The 22,251-nt window shown below is 44.9% G+C and overlaps 1 pseudogene; it reads right to left on the bottom strand.

Annotated features, from left to right (window-relative positions):
• Positions 1-1,408: 1,408 nt before the first annotated feature.
• On the bottom strand, positions 1,409-20,567 carry LOC143387247 (E3 ubiquitin-protein ligase TRIM35-like; annotated as a pseudogene).
• Between the last annotated feature and the right edge of the window lie 1,684 nt (positions 20,568-22,251).

Below are 22,251 nucleotides of genomic sequence, written 5' to 3'. Positions count from 1 at the left end.
ACCCACGGGACAGTATCTCCTTTCATGTTGCCAGTTCCCAGGACACACACAGTGAGCTGGAAATTAGAAAGCATTTGCAGGCATGAAGAAGGAAAGGTGGAGGTTTACAGTAGAGAGGAGAAATAGGATGGAACCCAACAGGGAGCAAGCCGGCTGAGGTCAGTGACACGCGGCAGTGAGGACAAGGGACACTGCCTTCCTTCCCACTGCACAGCACCTGTCTTCCGAACGGCCTCCCTCGGATCACACCCTTCCTTTCTTCCTAACTGGAGGGAGCACCTCTTCCCTTCCCTTCTCATAATTTCACCAGAGGAACTCACCCCACAGAATTATAGAAGGACATGGTCTTCTAGTCCCACTGTCTATTGTACAGATGAGAAAGGTGAGTCCCAGCGAGGGAACAGGTGCACAGCATGATTTTAAGTTTGTTAAGTGTTCTGGAGCTCTTGGTTCAGGAGATTAGCTCTTGATGTACAACCAGATAAACTGGAGTTGATGGATACGGATGGGCAGCTTTGCCTCCTACCTTACAGGACCCCCAGGAAGATCCGTGCAAGTTTTAAACTAGTAACATAAAGCAGTAGCTACGCTGAGCCCTGCACTAACTGTTTGCTTCTTTGCTGAATTCCTGATGTTCTGGCACTGGAGTGACCGCAGCTCTTAAGCTAGCCAATCCCTAGACAGCCAATAGACCTGAAGGCTGCCTGTCTCATGAGTCCAGCCAACCTAGACCATGGAATCACACCAATTCCTGTAGCAGGCTCTCTGCCAAGTCAACATCTCCTGTCCTAATCATCCTAAGGCAAGTGCAAGAAACGAGGAGCAGTCCTCACACACCAGAACCCACTGCAACTACTCAAGACTGGCGAGCGTTCACCTGGTCTATGCTGCCCCACCCATTCCTTCCCAGGAAAACCACAACAAAGGCTTTGCCAGCACCTTCCCCTCTTTCCCCTTTGTATCTTGACTGACCCTAGTGCTTTCCTGTGTGGCTCCATGTGGCATGGCTGGGAAATGAGTGACAGACTCTTTCCAACAGTAGTCATCTCCTGATTAATTGGTTTAACCATACCTGGAAAATAATAAAACCTACATTTTAAAACAGGCCTGTTCTAGAAGTAAACATTTTCTCCAGAAATTCTCAAATGAGGACTTAAAAATTCACACTCTGGGTAGAGCCTGGACCCAGTGAGATACTTCCTGGATGGCTTTTAACTGAACAGAGAAGGAACCAAAAATAAAGAAGAGGCATAGGGCCTAGAGTCACAGAAAAAGGCAAGACAGAATGGCAGAGAATGCTGGCACCTCACAAGGTAGTGGGCAGAGGTGCCAAGGTCGGGGATGGGCTTCAGGAAGAGGTAGGAATAAAGCAGGCCCACGGCACAGCATCCAGCAGGCCTGGGCCAGTTCAGACGTCCAGCTCTTCCTTTATAGTGATGCACAAGGGGCAGATGCTCAAGGGCTCAGGAGGCCTATCACCCCACACACCCCCAAGGTAAAAGTAGGGCCGCACCTCCCAGAAGCGTGCATGGAAGGTGTATAGGTGGCAGTTATGTTCAGCATCATAGAAGGACAGCTCACCCTCTTCGCACTCCAGCTCCACACGTAGGCAGCACGGGATGGTCAGGATCAGGGGTGAGGTGGCCGGGTCCAGGTCACACAGTGTTCCAACTCCACACCCTGCGTGTGGCACACGTACCAGAAGCCAAAGCGTGTGTCATGGTGGCAGCTGTGTGAGTGGTCTTCTGCACCTGTATCTGGCCTCAACCGCACCACACCCACCTGCCAGCTCTGTAGGTCACCCAGGGCCACCTCCCAAGCATGGGAGCCTTGAGAGAAGGTGCAGGATCCCAGCAGGAAGGGTTCTGAGGAGAAGTGCTCTGGTTTTCCACCTGCAGGCGGTAGCCATGGTTGGTGACGCTGGTGAGGTCATCAGACACTGAGATACAGCCTGCTGCAGTGTTGGGATCGAAGCTGAAGGGCACTGGGGGCAGAAGGGGGACAGTCAGCAAATCTGATACTCTCCCACCTGCCACACCAGGTGGTGTCCCCAGGGCCCCAAAATGACCACCTCAGTTCTAGTTGCCCTGGGTTGATGGAAATCATGGGTTCAAATGTAATGGCCAAAATGTATGTGAAAATCCTAGGCCCCACCCAGTGGCCCAGAATGTGCCTTTATTTGGAAATGGGCATTACTATAAATACAGTTATAGTAATAAATACTTAAGTGTATTTATTACTATAAATACAGTTAAGACGAAGTCAGACTGGAGCAGGGTGGAACTTTAACCCACTTTGACTGTGCCCTTATAAAAAGGGGAATGGAGACAACACATGAGGGAAAAAGCCATGTTGTAGAGGGCAGAGGGTGAGGTGCTGCAGCTGCAGGCCAAGGGCAGCCAGGCCTGCCAGCCAACACCAGAAGCTAGAAGAGATAGAGGGCCCCTGCCACAGGTTTCAGAGGACCACAGCCCTGCTGTCACCTGAGCATGAGCTTCTAACCTTCATAACCATGAGAGAATATATTTCTGTCATTTAAAGCACCCCGTGTGTGGTCCTTTGGTGACCTTGGATGGAGAAAGCCTTTCATTATACACGTTACAATTCTGAATAGAGGAAGTATTTCTCTTTCTGAAGAGGACAGAGGGTCAGGGCCTGTATAGGAAGGTGGTCTGCCAGGAGGGGCTGCAGCCATCAGGCAGGAGGGAGATGACCAAGGTCAAGGGCCTGCTTGGAGGTCAGTGGAGAGAATGGGTAGAGCCTGACAGAGTGGAGCTTGGCAGGAGCTCTGTGCTATCTTGAGTACCTTCCCAGGGCACGAACACCTCCCAGAAACCCTTACCAGATTTGATGGAACTGATCATCTTCTTCCACACATGGTACTGCAGGGAATCCAGGTACTGGCAGGGGTTGAAGAGCATGCCAGGCTGGATGGGTTCCAGCTCCACCGTGCAGAAAAGCCTGTGGAAGGAGGACTGGGCATGGTGGGTGAAGTTGGGCCAAAGCACCTAGGCTTATCTGGGTTCACTGGAAATGGACAACAGACCTTGCTCCCTTGCCTCAGGCCTAGGTTTCCTGGCCGCCTTCCCCAAGACAAACCTGATTGGTCCAGGAACCAACTGAGCTGCCACACCCTTCAGGATTCAGTAGGACGGCTCATCCCACCCCAGCTGGGAAAAATAGAAATAGGAGGTTCTCCAACACTGCTGCCATCCTTGTGGACAAAAATCACACTTACACATCTGCTTGTGGCATGTGTAACAAATTGGAAGGGACCTTAACAGTGCTCTACTCAAACAAAACCAAGAGGTCACAGTCCTTTGCTTGAGCACCTCTGGTGACAGGGAACTCACTACTTCCCCTAATTCCCAAAGCCCACTCTTTTATCTTTGGACGGTTCAGACAGGGACAAAATTATTAACTATTCATCCCAGAGAACCCAAAGCCATCAAGGCACACGAGTGTGCAGGACAAGGGCCTATCCTGAAGCTCTCAGAGGGAGGAGGCTGGTCAAAAAAGATGTCTAAATGTTAGATGGCCACTGAGAAGCATGAGCAGATGCATGCTGCTCCCCTCCCCTCACAGTGGCTGGAGACGTTCCATGCCAGTCAGAATTGGAGAGCCTCAAAGAAAGGTCTCTCAATCTGGCTGTCCCCACCACTTCCTGTGGATCCCACCAGTTGGCTGCGTTACATGCCTGGCCCTGGAGCCACTGGATTTTGCACCTTTGGTGTTTCTGCCTGCTCTTCCCCTCCCCTCCACCAGACTTGTGAACTTACTGGCACTTTCGGTGTTTGTGTTTCTGAAAGAAAAGACACAGACACAGACACAGAGAAAGCATGGTAAGTTTCTGACCTCAAGAGGAGCCATGCACCCCATGTTCATGGATCAGAAGACTTAATATTGTTAAGATGTCCATTCTCCCCAAGCTGATCTAGGTATTCAGCAGAATTCCTTTCAAAATCCCAGGTACTTTCTTTGTAGAAACTGATTCTAAATTTCATATGGAAATTCAAGGAACCCCAAAGAGCCAAATAATCTTTAAAAAGAAGAGTAAAGTTGGAGGACTCACACTCCCCAATTTCACAGCTTATTTTAGAGCAACAATAGTCAAGAGAGTGCAGGACTAACATGTGGGCAGACGGGGAAATCAATGGAAGGAACAGAACTGAAAGTCCAGAAGTAAACCCTCACATTCACTGTCAGCCAATTATCTATGAGGACAGCAAAGTAATTTAAGAGAGGAATGATCTTTCCAAAAAATTGTAAAAATTATTAAAGTACACACTAAATTGTTAAAGGTGGACCCTAACTTGATGCCATATTAAAAAAAATGACATAAAATACATCAAAGGGCTAAATATAGAGCTAAAACTGAGAAAGAACTTGTGTCTAGAACACAAAGAATTTTTACAACTGACAAAGAAACAACCTAATTAAAAATGGATAAAAATGTAGAATTGATACTTCCCCAAAGAAGATCTACAAATGACCAATAAGCACATGAAAAGATGCTAAATATTGTTAGCCATCATGAAATGCAAATCAAAATAATGAGATACCACTTCAAACTCAATGGGATGGCTACTTACTTATATATACATACATACATACATACATACACACACATATACACACACACACACATATATATATATATAGAGAGAGAGAGTTGGAAAAGATGTAGAGAAAGTAGAATCATTATTCACCACTGATGGCAATATAAAACAGTGCATTTGCCTTGCAAAAGAATCTGGCAGCTCTTCAAAGGGTCAGAGTTACCAAAGAAGCTAGCAACATCCAAGAGAAGTGAAAACATGTGCATATAACTAGTACATTAGTTGGGTGTAGTGGTGTGTGCCTGTCATCCCAGTGACTTGGGAGGCTAAAACAGGATCAAAAGTTCAAGGCCAGCCTCAGCAACTTAGACCTCAAGCAAGTCAGCCAGACTCTGTCTCAAGATTTAAAAAAACTAGCACTAGGGATGTAGCTCAGTGTTAAAAGCACCCTGGGTTCCACCCCCAGTACAAAACAAACCAAAACAGTGGTATATGAATATTTATAGCCCTATTACCTACAAGAGCAAAAAATAAAAACAACCCAAATAATCACAAATTGATGAACAGATAAAATGTAATATACAATAGAATAGTATCATTCCACCATAACAAGGAAAGAACAATTAGTTGCTAAGACATGGATGAAGTTACAAAATATGCTGAGTAAAAGAAACCAGTCACAAAAGGTACATATTATATGACTCCATTTATGTGAAATGTGTAAAATAGGCAAATTAGGTAGACAAGAGAGATTGGTGGCTGAAAGGCACCAGGACAGGAGGAAGAGGGGAGTGACAGCTGAAGGATTTGGAGCTTCTTTTTGGATGGATGAAATGATCTGAAATACAGATTGTTGTGATGGTTGCACAACTGTACAGTGCTGAAATCACTGAACTGTATGTTTTAAATAAGTGACAAGCTGGGTGTAGTGGTGTGGGACTGTAGTTCCAATTACTCAGGAAGCAAGAAGGTCACTCGAGCCCAGCAATTTGAAGCCAGCAAAAGCAAGAATGAGATCCTATCTTTTAAAAAACTAAATAACAACAACAAAAAAATGGTGATTTACACAGTGCAATATATAAATTATATCTCAATAAAGCTGTTATTTAGAAAAACAAAATCACAAACCAAAATCATTGGGAGGATGACAATTTCCTTAGCAGAATCGTCAAAGAAAGAAACAATTTAAATCCTTTGAGTGATTCTGTAATCAGTGCCCTCTGGAGACAAGGCATATCATGGCTTGATATGAGGTGGTCAACCCACAAAGGTCCTCCCCAGAATGGGACACACTGCTGGAACACAGTATTTGCCCCCCGTTCCAGAAGGTGAGCTGTCGGTGGTGAAGAGGATAGTATGTCATCCTGATCATCCTGATTTACAAACCAGCCTTTAAGTTACAGAAACTTCTCTGTGGGGCCCAATGATGCAATCAACCAAAGTGAGAAAAAATAAACTCAATGGCATTTGTTTTTTTTAAGTGAGAATGGAATCATTCTTAAGAGAGAACAAGCCATATTTAAATATTAAAAAAATCTGGTTTTGAAAGACCACGTTTACTAGGGGTAGAGAGAGAAGAAACCAAGGATGGCACAAAAGCAAAGAGAACAGGGGGAGCAAGAGAGAGAGACGGGGAGAGCAGGGGAGAGAAGAGGCTGGAGACGCCACCCCTGTCATGCCCCTGGCCTCTGATAAGCAGCCCACAGATGCCATCCCTCAGGACCAAAGCCAAGAGGTCACAGGAAGACTGGCATGGCAGCGCTGATGACCATGGTTCTCTAGTCCCTGAATATCTGGCCCCATCACAGAATGCGGGGACCACGCTCCTCACCATAAGAAAATAGACATCATCTTCCTTCAGTTCCATCTGCAGCCGCTTGATCTTGTGAGCCAGCACCTCTGTCTCTTCTATGAGTTGCTTCATCTTCTCATCGGCCAGGAGCTGCTTCTGCCTGGTCTCCTGGGCCACAGCGTCCAGAACAGCCTGCTCCTCTGCTCTCAGGAACTCAGGGAGCTTGTAGAACTCCTGACAGATGCAGTCTTCCAGTCCCGCCGCCTCCACCTGCAGTAGAGAATTGGGGTCAGTGACTCAGACCTGGGGAGCCTCTGCTGTTCCCAAGCTGGTGACCTTCAGATTTTCAGAAAGAATCCTATGTAGAACCCTAGAGATGAAGCATCGATGTAAGACTTGACTAGCACAAATTTATAAGTTTAAATTTCAAATGGGAGAGCATAGCAGCTGTTTTGATAATTTTTTAGAAATCACTGGTCAAGCACGGTGGTGCACGCCTGCAATCCCAGTGATTGGGAACACTAAGGCAGGAGGGTTTCAAGTTCAAGATCAGCCTCAGCAACTCAGCAAGGCCCTAAGCAGCTTAGTGTGACCCTCTTTAAAAAAAGAAAAAGAAATCATTGCTTATTGATGATAACCCTAGTCCTGTAACCTCCTCACACACAACATTCTGTATCTCATTTGGGTTCTCAATGGCATGGAAAACTCTGTGTGACAGAAGTGAATTATTTCAAATAGCAACAATTTTTAAAACTTGTTTGCCTTCAAATCTTTTGCCCTTAAATATGTCTGATCAAAAGGTTTTCTAAAACAGTGGGAAGTATTTAACACTCAATCATAAAAATGTGCACATTCCAAATCATAACCACAAAAATATTAAGAAAATGAGACCCAAACCATAAAAATTCTCAGAGAAAAAGCAAAGAAATACTTCTTGCCTGAGAATAAGAAAGAAATTGCTTAGCATAATATGAAATAAAAAGACTCAAACAATGAGATAAATGAATGTATATTAAAGATAAGTTTTAAATGTCAAGACCTTATAAGCAGGGTTAAATACATGCATGTAATTCCAAAATGACTACTGTATAAATGACCCCCCCCCAAAAAAAAACCCTGAAAATAAACCATTGAAAAAGAAATGACAAACTGGGAAAAATGTTTACAATATATTCAACAAACTAGTATTAGTCTTAATATACAAAAGCACTCCAAAAATCCAATGGGAGAAAAGACAAATATTCCAAGAACAAAAAACGAATATGAATTGGCATTCACATCATTCACAAAAGAAATCTATACTGTGAAAAGATGGGCAAACGAGAAGGGACCACGTAGGAAAAGTGGAATCTACTGATTCTTCTCACACAGGACAAGAAAGGATGGAGCAAAGAGGAAAACTCAGCAAGAGCCAAGGAAACTCCAGCCACTGTCACACCAGCAGGGACAGCCTCATGGTAAAGGGGTAAATAACAGAATGTATACTCAGCAACTTGGATTCAGAGAATTTAACGGGAAAAGCACCCATCCAGCTAGAACTCTGGAGGCCTCAACCTGACCACCTTAAGAACCCTGGCCTCCACAAGAAGCCTAAGAGCTCTCTGCTGCCTGGCAGGGAGAGATGGATGCACCCCCCTTCCCCCTAGTCCAGCCCCATACCCACAAATGTAGGTATTCTGATCATGGAAATGTACAGGGAAGCATTCCCCTGGTCAGCAAACTCCCGGAGGGTAACAGGCACCTTGTTTCCCACCTTTAGAATGCCCTGCAATCTCTCTTAGGATCTAGTAATATAGCTAATATATATGCAATGTCTAGCTGGTATGGCAACGCCCTGAGAAGCCTCTGTGTTAGAGGCTCATCAGAGGCTCATCAAACCTCGACCTTGATTGCAGGCACATAGTTCCTAGGAATAAAGAAACTTATTTGCTAGATAACTACAATGTTTCACCAAGCTCTGCTGCTCCTGGAGCTGCCTGCCTAACAGTAACTTTAAACAATGGACTTTCTTAAGAACTGCACAAAGCTCCTACATTGCATACTATAACTGTAAAATTTACTTGCAGAATAAGCAACCTTACTGATACTCTAAAAAATAATGTAGTTATGGTACTAATAACCAAACGTATCCTATTGGTATAAATAAACGTGGCCACTTGGACACCTTCCCTGCCTCTGCACCTTGTCTCTGTGTCTCCCTTTATTATTTTTTTACACACAAAGCCAGCCAAACAGCTTTGGCCATGACGACATTGGTTACAGGGCAGAAATGAAGCCTAATGACTCCATGACAGTACCAGAAGAACACAACAAACCAGGTCCTCTAGCAATGGCAGGCTGCAATCTCATTTGTGGACTGGAATCTTGGGCTGTACTCATGGCTCTGACCTAAGATGATCAAATGGTGCCACTCTGTCAACTCAGCTTCTTGGTCTCCAAAACATCACAAACATTGAATGGCCTCTCTCTGTGGACACTCAGATGCATTACCTTATATCAAAGTTTCACAAAAATCCTAGGAAGAGGGAATTTCTTTCTACAGGTGAGTGCATGAGTTTGGTGGGGGCCGAGGGATCTGCCTGTAAACACAAGGTTGGATTTCCAAGGTCAGCCTGCAGCTTACTGCCCTGGACTCTGTATTTCACAGCCTCGATTCCTTCTCTGCTCCTCCAGCTTGGGACAGGCTGGTTTCTGTCTTGCTGACCCTGGCTCTGGTCTGTCACCTTCTGAGAGATGACTGATTCTAGTAATTACCACTCATCTCAGCCATAGCTGACATACCTGGTTTGAGCTGCTGGGCACTCCCCTGAAGTCCCTACAGTGCCTGAGTGGCCAAGGACTGGGCTCAGGGAAGCCTCCTAATATCTAGCCATGGAACCAGCAACAAGCTCATTACTGGTCCCCTGCAGGTACCCAGAACTTCCAGACATTGGGAATGTGCACACTTTTCTTGTATTTTGATGAGAGGGGACAAACTAGAAAATAACAAGGTAATGAAGTGTCTTGAAGAAAATGAGGGAGACCGGAAGCCGGGTAAAAGGGAAGGGCTAGTCTGGATAGCAGCAGGGAAAGCTTCCCAAGGAATGTGTAAGCTGAAATTTTAACGGCACCTTTGACTATAGGGCCAGGGGAACAGCTTTAGCTCATTTAAGGGACAGAGAAGGCCACAGAAGTGGCAGAAGCACAGAGCACCAAGCCACAGAACAGTAGATGAACTTGGGGCGGGCAAGGGGCAGACAAAAGCCTTGGCCATGGGAAGGAATCGGGACCGCAGTCTGGGGCATGGAACTACACTAGGCGATTTTAAGCAGAGGAATGACACAGCGATGTGCTTTTCCAAAAGACCACTGGAGTGCTTGGAGAATGGAAAAAACAGAACAAAGAACAGAAAACCAAGAACAGAAGCAGGGAGCAGCCAGGAAGGAGGCGCAGCAATGCATGTGGAGTTCGATGGACATGTATGGTTCAGAGACAGGGAACAGGGCTGTGGTGGAGTGGACATGGGCACTGAAAGGAAACCCAGAATCACAGGAATCGCAGGGGCTTGCACTGAGTGAATGGTGAAATGCAACACACACTGAGGTTATTATTAAATGACAGTGCAATGGCACAGGTGGCTTCTTAAGCCATGCCTGTGCTGCTGGTGTGCCATGCCCAGGTCTTCAGTGAGGCAGTATAGCCCAGTCAGCAGCTGAGAACAAGGCCGTATGAGACTTCCAAGTCCACAGCTAGCCCACGGGCGGCATCAACAGAGCCAAGGCCAACCCTCCCCTGCTTCTCCCTGGCTGTACGCTGGGTCCAAGCACTCACCTGATTGTGCTTGGTGATGGCCTCGTAGGGGCGTCGCATGGCCCAGAAGGCCTTGGCTTTCTCCTGAAGCGTGCACTCCATGTTTCTACACTTGGCCTGATGTGGGGAATGAGAAGGAGGCAGGGAGGCAAGTTAGGACTGGAGGCCAGACAGGGAGGACAAACACCACATTTATTACTGGAATTCCACTTTGACAAGAGCATGAAAACAGCATTTACTGAACCTGGTCCATGCCAATCCCCTGGGGCACAGCTGAATGTTAGTCCTGATTTCAAATCATTTCTTTATAATGCTAAGGGCCCTCAGATGTCCTGTAGCCCTGCTCCCTTGTCCTATGCCTGGTACAGGGAACAGGGCTGAGGAGGTAGAGGGGTCTGTTGTCTCTCAAGCTGCCATAATACAGCACAGAAAGGCATCCTGCTCAGCCTGGGACTGGTCCAGGCTGAGCTGAGTCCCTGAGCTGTGGGGATAAGACAGGGGGAAGGACCACAAGTTCCCTTTGAAATGTTCCAGACTGTACTGGTCTGAAGTCACTAATCTTAGGGGGTCTGACCCCCTCATTTCCCATCAAATGAAGTTATTTCCCATAAGGCCTTCTCTACACATTTCCCTCCAGACCCCTCCTTCTCCTGACGTTCTCATATTGCTTAGATGATGTGACAGACTTTACTTGTCAAATTCAAATATTTATCTCTTCAGTAGTTTTTGTTTTTTAAATTTTAATTATTGCTTCTGAACTTTCTGGACTCCCTGAAGAACACTGTAAATTTTAGGTTGGATTCCTACCTTTTCATCTACATTGTGAGAAATCTTTTCATATATTTTCTTTTGGAAAAATAGTAAATATTCTAATAATAATAATCTAATATTACTAATATTAGATTAATTCTAATAAAAATAATAATGATTTTAATAATAGTACTGGTAAATTACCATCACCATTTATGGAACACCTACATGTAGCAGGGACAGGGCTAATTACTTAATACCAGTTTCCTACCTGATAAGAGGGATATCATTATAAGAGCTCATGGGTTGACAAATCAGTGCATGTCAAGGGCTGAGAAGTGGGAAGGCACAAAGTACGTGCTGCAAGGTCTAGCTCTTAGTACCAATAAGTGCCACTGTGAGCCAAGAAATTTAATTCTCCTACCAGATGTTCCAGGTTTCTTAATGTACAGCACAAATGCTAAGATAACCTCATCTAGATCTCATCCAACTCCAATTTGTTTTCCAGATCTTTCTTCCCCCTTGATATGCAGACTCATCACACAATAGGTGTTTACCATGCTGCCTACTGCTGGGACCTCTTCACTCAAGAGCCACAGTGGGCAATTGAGACTCCCTCTCTGCCGGGGGCACAGGCTTAACAAGGAGGCAATGAATATCCTCTATTGAAACTAGGGATCTGCCAGGCTTGAATTGAAAGCTGAGGACCCAGAAAGTAGTGAGTAGTTAGGAAAGGGTAGAAAGAACTAGAAGGGGAATGTCTTAGTCCATTTTCTGTTTGCAGTAATACAACAGCATAGGATAAGCTATTAGGAAACAGGCTGATTCTGGCTCAGAGTTCTGAGTTGAGACTTAGGGCCATGTCTGGTGATAGGCTTCCAGGATAGCTGAGTTCCAGTATGGGTGAGGGCATCACACAGTGGGAAACAGGAAGTGCATGTGAATCCTGTTTCTTCCCCTCTCATAAAGCCACCAGGATGGTGGGGGCTCTGACACTCCTATCTAATCCTACTCAAAGGCTTCACCTCTAAACACCAGTCACATTAAGTTTCTACCCTCTTAATACCTTTCAATGGAGATTAAATGTCAACCTTTGTTTTTGGAGAGGATGAACCACATGCAAACCATGGTGGGGAGACCTCTGAATGTGGCTAAGAGTAACTGGAATCCCTGAGTTGATACTTCTCAGGCTGATTCTGAGAAGGTAGCCCCAGGGAGGGGACCAAGGCTTCGGGACCTATGTCAAAGTCCAGAGGCATGTATAAGAAAGGGGTCCAGACAAGGCAGTTAGAGGCCTGGGCCTCCGAGGGAGTTTGGAATGTGTCTGGTATTGAAAACACTAAACTTGAGTTCTGACCCAAGAATTTTATCATGTTTACCCCAAAGCTTCAAGAAGTGCATGAATGAATTTTCCCAAGTTTCCATTTTCTCATTAGTAAATGTAACTATCTTTAAAGTCCCCTGGAAGGGTCTGTGTCTGAGTATTTTGTGGATTTGCAAGTAGTGTAAGAGTTATTCTGAGATAGTGTTTTCGTTGAATGATGAACCAAAAAAAAAACCCCACCAAGATAAGCCCATCCTGAGTTACCTCATACACAGTGTGACACATGCTCTTGGTTCCTACAACATTAGCACTAGCATGTGTAAATGTGTTAATGATTACCAGGCACTAGTCTGTATGAGTGTCATGGTCTTGGCCTAATGAGGGAAGAGCAATACACTCAGCATGTAGAGGGTGTATGGGTGCTGTAAGCAGGCCAACCATGTGCATCAACTGAGTTTGAGTTTCTGAGTTCTTCAAACAGGGAAGCTTTGACTCCTGAATCAAGCCAGCACTTGGAACACAGTAAAGAGAATCAATCAAAAGGATCTCTGCCAAGAGTAGAGATTTAGTTTCAGCAAAATAAAATCTTGTAATTAATATTTTAACTGGAATTGTACAGATCCTAATTTTGCTTGGACTTAATCTGGCAACTTCCTTTAGTTTATTGCATATCTGTGATATAGGCAAGAGCAATTTATATGTTTTGTGTTTGTGTGCACCTACGTGGTAACATATTTAAGCCACATTATTGGAACACTTTTTCCTTTAAGAAGAGCAAGCATGTTGTTCAGGTTTGAGAAACACTGCACTCCAGGACTTCCTAAGGTCCCACAAGCACTTGTGTTCTTCCTAGAGCTCTGTTTAAACATTTCCGTTATATTCCAAAATCTCCTAAGTCTTTTTAGTCATATCTCTGTGTGCTGAGGACACCAGGCAAGCTCTTTAAAATGCCCTTGGATGCCCTGTGGGATCTGTCCCAAACTTCTTCATTCCTCATGTAGAATGTCCTTTGGTCACTGCAGGCCCCACCCTATGCCCCCACTACTGCTACTGGCCTTCGTTTACTCCTCTGGACCTTTAGGTCTTGTGAAATCAGTTGTTCAGAGGCTCCTTACTATGCCTCAACAGACGAAAAAAGTAGGCCTTCCTCTTAGAGTGTCCCATCCTTCACTGAAACTTCAATTGTTAGTGAGAGTATTCAACTGTACCTGTCAACTTCACCCAGGCAGGGTCTCTAGGACTGGACTGTATTCTGCTGGATACACTGTGCCCAGAACATTGCAGGTGTTCAACCTACCTGCTTTCTGCACACTGACAATGATCAACAGCCACCCAGATGCCTGATTATCCAAACACACTTGGCTGCCCACAGCTCTGGGATCAGAGCACAAGCAGCACTGAGAGAAGGCTCTCTCAAAGCCAATGACCAGAGCACAGATCAAACTAGGCCCAGGGGAAGTCTAGCTACGAGTTCTGTAACTTTGACAGTTACTTAAACTGAGACTGTCTTTATACTGTACCTCATTACACTGTAAGATAGGGATAACGCTACTAACTACAGCAAGCTGAAATGCCCCACAACCCTGCAAAGCCCAAGTTCTAATCAATACAACTGTGAATGTTATGGCAAAAGGGATTCTGCAGATGTCGGAATTAAGGATCTTGATACGGGGAGATTCCTCTGGATAATCTGAGTGGGTCCAATCACGAGGGCCTTATGAGAGAGGTGGTAGTCAGCCAAGGAAGGCAATAAGACAACTGATGCAGAAGTCAGAGTCATGCTCCTTAAAGATGGAGAAGACAAGGAAACATGTTCTCCCCTGAAACCTCCAAAAGGAATGCAGCTGTGCAGACAGCTTGAATTTGGGCCTTCTGACCTCTAGAACTACAATCAACTTATGCTGTTTTAAACCACTGTGTTTGTGCCAGTTTACTGTATCAATGATAGAAAACTAACACACCCAGCCTTGTTGAACATTTGTGAGCATTACATTTGCTAACATGCACATGCTTAAGAGAATCTAACATATAGTAAGTTCTCTACAAGTATCCACCCACATGATTTTTAGTTTTGCTTCATCCTTAGATGGTGGCCAAAGTGATCTTTTTTCTAAAACATACTATCTCATCACAAACCCCCGTCTGAGAATCCCACAGGGCTCCCCACAGCCAGCAGAACTTTTGACCTAGCTCCTTCTCACATGGCAGTGGGATGGGAGGGGGGATCCCACACTGCTCCCCCCAGAACCACCACGCATGTCCAACCATGCAGAACCATGTCTTGTCTACTAACTCCTGACTTCCCCCTCTAAAATATGAACTTCATAAGATAAGGGGCTATCTCAGGGACCTGGGCACCCAGAACAGGTTTTGGCACACAGGAGACCCTCAGCTCATGTTTGTCTGGTAAATGAATGAGTCCCACCCTGCTTCAGGCGGCCCTGGACTAGACTATTCCCTGCCTCTCTGGCATCACCCTGAGGACCCACTGGCCTGACACAAGGCTCCATCTGCATCTCCATCCTGTTGTAACTACTGAAATTCTCTAGGTGCCTGGAAAGTCAGGTTTCCTCACTTCCAGACCCTTCCAGACACTACTGTCTCTGCCATATACCCTCCCTCATTCCTTCCCCTGGCTAATACCTCCACAGCCCTCGGGTCTCTCCTGGAAGCTCCTTGAGGGTGAGAATTCTCTATCTCATCTCCTGTAGCTCTTCTAGGACCTAGCAGGGCAAGGCATCTGCTAATTAAGAAAGCTGTCATGGACCCTCATGCTTCCTGGCCTCAATCTCACTGTTCTTGAATCCTGGCTTGGGGCTTGGCTCCAAACTGGGGAGGGTCTGTGAGTGTTCCTGGCCTTGACTCCTGCCCATCTCCTGATCTGCAGCTCTGCCAGCCCCATGAGAATTAGTTACACCTTGACTCATGGTACTCCTATCTAGACCCCAATTCCCAGTGAGTCCAGCACTTTCTTCAGCTGTCTCAAATCAGTATCCATCACTTCTGCTAGTGGGAGTGCACAGGAGTCACAGGGTTACTCAATCAAACATGCATAATGGGGCTGGGGATGTGGCTCAAGCGGTAGCATGCTCGCCTGGCATGCGTGCGGCCTGGGTTCCATCCTCAGCACCACATACAAAGATGTTGTATCCGCCAAAAACTAAAAAATAAATATTAAAAATTCTCTCTCTCTCTCCCTCTCTCTTTAAAAAAAAATGTATAATGATGGCACTCCTGAGTTCTCTTTTACTTGTCTATGCCAAAATGTGTGTGGAACTATAACAAACTTAAAATTATTTCTTAATAAAGGCACTGCAAAGAAAGGAGAGGGGGTGTGTGGAGTACCTCCTTCTGGGCACAGTCAGCTTCCTGCCAGCTAACCAGTGTTCTCCAAACTGTTGGTCTGATACATGCATTAGTAGGTGATAAAATAAATTTACTGCTTCTTTCCTTTTTGAGTGCTGGGAATGGGACCCAGGACCTCATACACACCTGGCAAAAGCTCTACAACTGAGCCACATCCCCAGCTCCAAATTTTAGTGTTTTCACATTGTGTAACTTCTTCCAGAGTACAAAGGGCATTTCCAGAATTTTACTTTTATTTTTTTACATATATAGGTGATGTAGGGTGTGACTCATTCATTCACAAACGAGCCGAAAAACAAATGTGTTTCTAAGGGCTAAAGTCTAAATATTTCTGAAAAATTCTTAGCTAGGTTAACCCTTATTTCCTAATCACTTTTTCCTTTCTATAACAAAGACTTTTCCACATTACTTTTAATGTGGAAAATTAAAGTTGTTCCCTGGTTTATACCTATTGGAACTCTGCGCATTAAGATGCTAAAAGAATGATAGAGAACCAACCAGTGGGCCTGAGCCAAGGGCCTCTCCTGGCAGCTAGACAAACTTCGGGATCACCTGAGGATGGTGACTGAGCTGCGGGAAACCTTAAGGCTCTACATCCCTTGCCAGGTCCTGGGCTCCTCCCCCACTTCTAAACTGAGGGTTCGTGGGCTACCCACACTGGTGCCGCTCAGAGGGACCTGGCCACCTCTGCTGGCTGGGCCAGGCCACTCAGAAAGGGGCAGGGCTGTCTGGAGAAGGTCGCTGACCCTGTATCCCACTTCCTGTTTGCACTCTGACCCATCCTGGGCCGGCCTTGAAGAAGGCAGACCCAATAGATAACCACATTCGCGGTGGGGGTCTTAAGGAAGCCCCCGGAGCTGGAGCGGGGAGCCCTGGAGGCCTGAGCACACGCAGCGCTAGCTGGCTGGAGGGCGGAGCCCGGGTGCAGGGATGGGGTACAGCCGCGGCCACCACGTGTGCGCTGGATCACTGGGCGCTCACCGCCACTCTTACCCGAAAGTCGTGGGCAGGGTCCTTCACTGGCTGCACGCGATGTCCCCTGTGGCGGGGGTCGGTCTGGCATGTGCAGCAGAGCAGCTCCTTGTCCTCCAGGCAGAAGAGACTCAACTGGCCGCGGGGTGCAAACGGCAGAGGCGCGAGGATGAGGGGCCTGTCCAGCGCGAGTCCTTGGCCTCCTCGCGCAGCAGCTTCTCCACCAGGTTGTTCAGGGTGTGGTTGGTGCGCAGGTCAGCGGGCGACGACCAGTCCTCGCACACCGGGCATGTGGGCGCCATTGGCACTTCCTTTAGCGGCTCACGCACCCACGGCAGAAGTTGTGGCCACAGTGCACTGTCACCACATCGCGGAAGAGGTCGCAGCAGACGGCGCAGAGCAGCTCCTCTTTGAATGAGCCGGAAGGCCCGGGGGACGCGGCGGGCCAGGGCTCCACGACCCATGAGCTGCGGGCTCCGACACCCGTAACTTCGGCTGGCGTCTCTCCCAAACCGCTAAGCGGCCGACTGTGGGGCGGTGGGCGGTGCCGACCCCTTCCTCTCGCAGCGGTAAGCGGCGGCGGCGCTGGCCAATCGCGAATGGAGTGCTTGGCTGGTTCCGCCCCACTTCCTGTTTGCGCATGAAGGCGGGAAGAGCGGTTGGGCTGCGGAGCTGGCTGTAGCCGCCCTCTGCCTATGGGCACCTCCCCCAGCCGCACTGCGCGACCTGGTGTCACTGGACGCCTACGTCCTTATTGAAGTGGGAAATGAAGTCTAGGAACCCCTTCCTTAACCGAGTCCTGGAAACCTCTGGCCCGCGACATGGGAGACACCCAGGATCCTGACTTGGTTCCCAAGTCGTGGCTGGGTCTTAAAGCAGCTTCCGTGGGCTCGCGCTTAGAGTGGCGGTGAATAACTTTGGAAGGCAGTGCTCACCTAGCACATGTGAGGCCCTGGGTTCGATCCTCAGCACCACATAAAAATAAATTAAAAAAAAGATATTGTGTCCAACTAAAAAATAGGTATTTTTTTAAAAAAATTGAATTTAGAAGCAATATCTAAAGAAAGTCACAAGATGGGGCTGATAATCCTGCACTACATTTACCACAGACTGGAAAATGCTGTCATTTTCTTTCATTGTGTCCTCTTACCAGGTGTCCCACTTGTTCTGTGAAATTATCTATATTGCTATCTGTGGGTTTCATTCTGTTCTTAAATGATTTTCTTTGTTTGATTTCTATTTTTCTCAGATTCTGAGTGGGACCACAAATCAAAACAAAGATGTAGAGTAGAAATTAACACGAATCTTTTTAACAACAATCAAAAGTTAACACTAGAGCAATGAGGTTCGCCAGTCCTTTTGGAAATAGGGAAGGGTTATATTCCAGACTCTATCACTAGCCAGGCAGGGGCATGACCTGGGGCATATATTGTATTTTTCTGATTTCCTTTTCCTTAACTGTATAAAGAAAGGTAGCATTAATTGCTCCAAGTGTATACCATATCAGACACTGAAACTGTCTAATTCTTTACATAATTTCAGGTAGGAGTGACAAAGATTTTATCTAGAGATCAGAGAAAAGATCTCTAGATAAATTGCAGTGACTATAGAAGTCTGTCACCAACTTTTCTTTCAGTAGAAACACTTCATTCAGAGGTATTTATTAAATTTCATGTCCTCAGTATAGTAACTAAACTACTACAGTAATCTACAAAGTCCTCATTGTTTCTACCTCCCCCTACCACATGTCATGTCCCAAGCCAGGTACAGCTATATTTCCAAACTCCTTATCACCAGTTTGAAAATCTATGTAGAGAGCAATATTTTTTAAAGTGTTGTTAGGGTATAGAGATAAGAGAGACTAATGTTTTCTGTTGCTATAATTGAGTACCACAGACTGGGAAATTTATTAAGAATATAGATTCTTTAGCTCACAGTTTTGGGGTCTGAGAAATCCAAATTCTGGAAACATGGTGCCAGCCTGATAAGGGGCCTCTTGCTGCATTTTAACATGGCAGAGGGAAGCAGGGCACACATGCCAGTAATCCCAGTGACTCAGGAAGCTGAGACGGGATTGTGGGTTAAACGCCAGCCTCAGCAACTCTGCAAGGCCCTAAGCAGCTTAGTGAGAACTTGTCTCACCAAAAAAAAAAAAAAAAAAAAAAAAAAAAAAAAAAAACTAGGGATGTGGCTCAGTGGTTAAGCATCCTGGGTTCCAAAAAAAGTGGCAGAGGACATCACATGGCCTGATAGCTCAGATCTCTTCATCTTATAAAATCCTCATCTAATCTGAATTACCTACCAAAGGTGCATCCTCAAATAACATTGGCATATGAAATTAGGGATTAAGTTTCCAACACAGGAAATTTTAGAGGACACATTCAAAATGAGCAGAGAAGAATGTCCTCTTTTATTTTTAAAGCAGTGAACTAGAAAGTGACTACTGCAAATAAAAGGGAGAGATTGATTACAGAAACAAAGCAAGCCCTAACTATATGCTGCCTACAGGGAACCAACTTTACACATAACATACAAATAAAAGTACAAGGATGGAAAAAAGATATACCATATTAGTGCCAATCAAAAGAAAGCTAGCTTGGCTGTGTGTATATATAGGACACAGCAGCTTTCAGATCAAAAATTTATTACAAGGATACGGAACCCAGATGCTGAACAGGAAAGGTAGTGGCAGGGCTAACAATAGCACCTTCAGGGACAGCCAGCCAGAGCTGCAGACCTAATGGAGCTTTCATCTGTTCTCAAGGACATCTTGGTGGACACATTTTAGTCTGAAACTTGGGGAGTAATAGTGATGACTTAGACCTTGGACCTTCTCTGAGGACTACACCATGGAAACATGGAAGATATGGGGCTCCTAGTTGGTCTGAATCAATGGAGGGAGACCTTCCATAATAAATATGAGTGTTTGGGGCTGGGATTGTGGCTTGGTGGTAGCGCGCTCACCTAGCTCGTGTGATGCCCTGGGTTCGATCCTCAGCACCACATAAAAAATTAAAATAAAGATACTGTGTCCAACTACAACTAAAAAAGAAATTTAAAATAAAGCAATATGAGTGTTTAATGTGAATGACAAGGGAAATATCAGCATAATAAACTGCCTGCCTCCAGATTTGGCTATAGATATATTTTATTTTACCTATATGTTTTTCATTTCTTGATCATTTATCATCTTTTAAGATATGCACTTATAATATGTGACATGAAATAATTTAATAAGGGGATGGATTATGTCATTACAGAAAATCTGGAGGCAAAAAGGCCCCAGGGTTTGTTATGTCAGTTCCCTGGATTCTTCTCATCTTTCTAGTCTGCCTCTGGCTCTTCAGGTTAGATAAATAATAAAATGATAGAAACAGCTCCAGGCATCTTATCCTAATATGAACCAATGTTAAGAAATTTAATTGACCTATTTCTTCCTCATTTCTAGAGCTAAGAAATCTTTCCTAAAACCATCTAGAAGACTTCCTCTCACACCTTATTGTCCCAATCTAGGTCACATGCCTGCCTCTAAATTCGTCACTGGCAAGGGGAGTCAGACCTGTATGATTAACTTCAAGCTGTCTTGATTGACCCAAGTCACACTGCAGTAAGAAAAGGAATAAAGCTATTTAGAAAGGAGATAAAAGATAAGGAAAAAAAACTATAATTGTATATCTGAAAGCTCTATGGTCAGATTTACTGCCCAAACCTGTATTTTTTTTCCTCCAGAAAAGAAATTTCTGAGAAATCTACAAATCTTAGGGTTACTATAAATTCTCTCATCTGTGAAATCTGCCCCATTCTGATTAAAGCTGAAGGTCACTACACAATGTATTTTCAGATTAGATAAAGCAAAGGTGGGTACATTTTAAGGCACATCCCACATGTTATCTAAATAAGAGACAATATCAAACTGAAGATCCTGGAAGAAGCCAAGGCTACCATGAACATCTTGCAATCCATGATCAAAGTACTGAATTCACCAGACTGAAGTCATTTCCATATACCTTCCCATGCCTACGCCTACAAAGTTTCCTGTAAAAGAAGAGCCCGGGATCCCCAAAGCACTTCTTGCTCTTGAAATAGTCTGAACTCTGCTCTAAGAATGTGTCTTTCCCTTTCCCTTTCAAATAAAGCTCTTGCTCTTTACTAAAACCTGATGTGTCCTTCAATTTTAGGTGATGTGTCAAGAACCTAGAAGGTCAGAATAGGCATCTCTGCCCCTGGATAGACCTCTTTGAACCCCCTTATGGTGACAACATGATGAGGGGGTGGTCATTGAAAAGTGTTTACCTACTATGAAAGAGAGTAAAATCACTTTTATGCAGGTTTTAATATTTACTTATGAGGTATTTCCCCTAAAAGCTCATGTGAAAAACAATGCAAGAATTTTCAGAGGTGAAATGATTAGATTATGATTGTGACATAATCAGTGAATTAATCAACTAATATGGATTAACTGAATATTAACTGTAGGCAGGTAGGATGTGATTAGAGGAGGTAGATCACTAGGAAATGCCTCTGGGAGGTTACATTTATCCTTGGAGTCCTTTCTTTCTGCTCCCTAGTTTATATGTCCTGAGAAGCTTTCCTCCACCATGCCCTTATGCCATGATGTCCTGCTTCATGTTGGGCCCAAAGCTATGGATTCAGCTGACCATGAACTGAACCTCTGAAACCATGAGCCAAAATAAACTTTCTCCTGTATGTTCTTGTCAGGTCTTTGGTCTCAATAATGAAAAGCTAACTAAAATAGAAATTGGTACCAAGAAGTGTGGTCATTGCTATGACTAACCTGACCATGTGCTTGAGAAGCCTTTGGAACTGGTTTGCAGGTGGGAGAACTTAGAAACATTTTGAGATGCAAGCTAGAGATGCTTTAGAATGTTGTAAATGAAGCTTAATGGGTGATTCTGGTAGAAGCTTAGAATGTTGATAGGACTATATATTCTGGGCTCATGATGTTTCAGAGAAGAGAACTCTATTGGAAATTGGGCTGGAAACCATTCATGTTGCATTCTGGCAAAAAAACTTGTCTACATTTTGCCCATGTCTTGAGACTTTCTGTAAAGCTGAATTTAAAGGTGATCAACTAATTAATCTGGCAGAGAAAATTCCAAGTGTATACCAGATCAGACACTGAAACTGTCTAATTCTTTACATAATTTCAGGAAGGAGTGACAAAGATTTATCTAGAGAACAGGGAAAAGAAATTTTGGTGACTATAACAGTCTGTCACCAACTTTTCTTTCAGTAGAAACACTTCATTCAGAGGTACTTATTAAATTTCGAGTCCTCAGTAGTAGCAAGTCCTTCAGGGGTAGCATGAATATTGCTGTTGGCTTTTAGTCAAGTTACTATGATAATCAGGAACAGAAAGATTGGAAAATCTTGCAGTTTGGCCATGTGAGTAAAATAGGGGCTAATGAAAGTGTGTTTGTTAAAGAGAACATAACCATTAAAGAAATACCAACTACTTTATCCAGAAATAATTGGAAAGGTGGCTTGAGGACATCTCAGGAATTGATAAGACCAAAGCCATCTCAGGCTCAAGAGTATAAAAGTGTAAAATCGTTTTGATAAAGACAATGGAGCACCCTGCTTGTACGAGGGCCTAGGAAATGTTTTCACCATAGTCAGCCACCCAGGCCCTCAGAGGATGCTGCAGCCATGGCTCCTACTTGAGGTGATGGTGGGCC

Source organism: Callospermophilus lateralis, unplaced genomic scaffold (assembly GCF_048772815.1).
Source record: "Callospermophilus lateralis isolate mCalLat2 unplaced genomic scaffold, mCalLat2.hap1 Scaffold_413, whole genome shotgun sequence".
NCBI classification, from domain to species: domain Eukaryota; kingdom Metazoa; phylum Chordata; class Mammalia; order Rodentia; family Sciuridae; genus Callospermophilus; species Callospermophilus lateralis.
Note: the sequence above shows the minus strand (reverse complement) of the source record. Positions and strands in the feature narration are given on the sequence as shown.